The sequence below is a fragment of the Cynocephalus volans genome, chromosome 10 (assembly GCF_027409185.1).
Source record: "Cynocephalus volans isolate mCynVol1 chromosome 10, mCynVol1.pri, whole genome shotgun sequence".
In the NCBI taxonomy this organism is placed as follows: Eukaryota; Metazoa; Chordata; class Mammalia; order Dermoptera; family Cynocephalidae; genus Cynocephalus; species Cynocephalus volans.
The window spans coordinates 18,721,747-18,723,224 of record NC_084469.1 but is presented as its reverse complement, the minus strand read 5'-3'; the positions used below and the strand labels follow the sequence as shown (position 1 = coordinate 18,723,224).

The 1,478-nt window shown below is 37.8% G+C and overlaps 1 pseudogene; it reads left to right on the top strand.

Annotated features, from left to right (window-relative positions):
• Window positions 1-213: 213 nt before the first annotated feature.
• Window positions 214-760, top strand: LOC134387291 (RING finger protein 11-like; annotated as a pseudogene).
• The last annotated feature ends 718 nt before the right edge of the window (window positions 761-1,478 follow it).

The following is a 1,478-nucleotide window of genomic DNA, read 5'->3' as shown; positions in this document are numbered from 1 at the left end:
TTTTACTTCAGTTATTGTATATTTCAACTCCAGAATTTCTATTGTAAGCTGATTTCTATCTTTTATTGATATTCTCTATTTGGTGAGATATTGTTGTCATGCTTTAGTTCTTTAGACATGGTTTCCTTTAGTTCTTTGAACATATTTATAACAGCTGATTTAAAGTCTTTGTCTGGAGAAGGCTGTTAAAACAGAGCCTAGTTGTCACAACACACACCCTAGCTCCAGAATATGGGGAACTGCTTTAAATCTCCCACCTCAGATGACATCTCTCTGCTTCACGAGTCTGAGTCCAACAGGGCTTGCTTTGGCAAGGGAACAGAGCCAGATCAGGAGCCACTGCCACCTATCAGGAATAAGCCCCAGTTCCAATCTGTCATCCCACACTTAGCCATACTCAGCTAGCAACTCACCTGATTGAAGAGGAACAAATTAGGATAGCTCAAAGAATAAGCCTTATACACCACCTGCTTAAAGGAGATTGTGACCCTGGAAGAGATGAATCAGAAAAAAAGATCCAGAGTATGTGATCTGCATGATGGACTTTGTTTATGGGGACCCAATTCGATTTCTGCCATGTACGCACATCTATCATCTGGCTTGTATAGACGACTGGTTGTTGAGATCCTTCACATGCCCCTTCTGCATGGAGCCAGTTGATGCAGCACGGCTTTCATCCTATGAGACTAATGGAGCCCAGGTCTCTCATCTGACTTCAAGTGAACCATCATTTTTGGAAGTTTTGATCTTTTTTGACTGAGCACAAAGAGCCAGGGATTAGGAATTAAGATCATGCACGGAAGTTTCCTAAAAATTCCTGGACATCTGCAGAGGTTGGGGAAAAGTATATGATATTTTAGAAACTTAGGGGGAAAAGTAAGATGGTATTTTTATGTAAAACATTGACCCAGTGTTTAAAAATATAATTGTATTTAGATCTCGTCATTGCTCCAGTACATAGGAATTGTGTAAAGTGTCCCAGCAACTGTATATGTTTAAATTATGTGTTGAAGATTAGGAAAAAGATAGTGGTTATTTTTCTTAAAGAACATTCTTCTCTCTCCCTCCCCAAAGTTGCTGACATTTTCTGAAGTGGCTGGCATTTGGGTCAAGGTTTTATTAAAGCTACATTTTATAAGACTGCCACAAAAAAGTAGTTTTAAGCTTGTTAACACAGTTCTTTTTTCCCTTTGGAAATTAGATTCATTGCCTTAGGTCTTTTTAAGTAGTGTATTACTACCATTGGGGCTGGCTCTATGCTTGAAAACCAGTTTATTTATAACCTATTATAAGTGCTATATTCTGTTTGCAGTTAGGAAATGCAGAATTCAAAGTGATTCCCTAGCTTGTAAGCAAACTGAGATGGACTATCCCTTTTCTATAAAAAATGAGTTAATGTGTCAAGAAACCAACTCTAGTAAAGTAGGGTTTAACATTTCCCTTTCCTATGGGTTTTATCTAATTATTTTGGTTTTAAT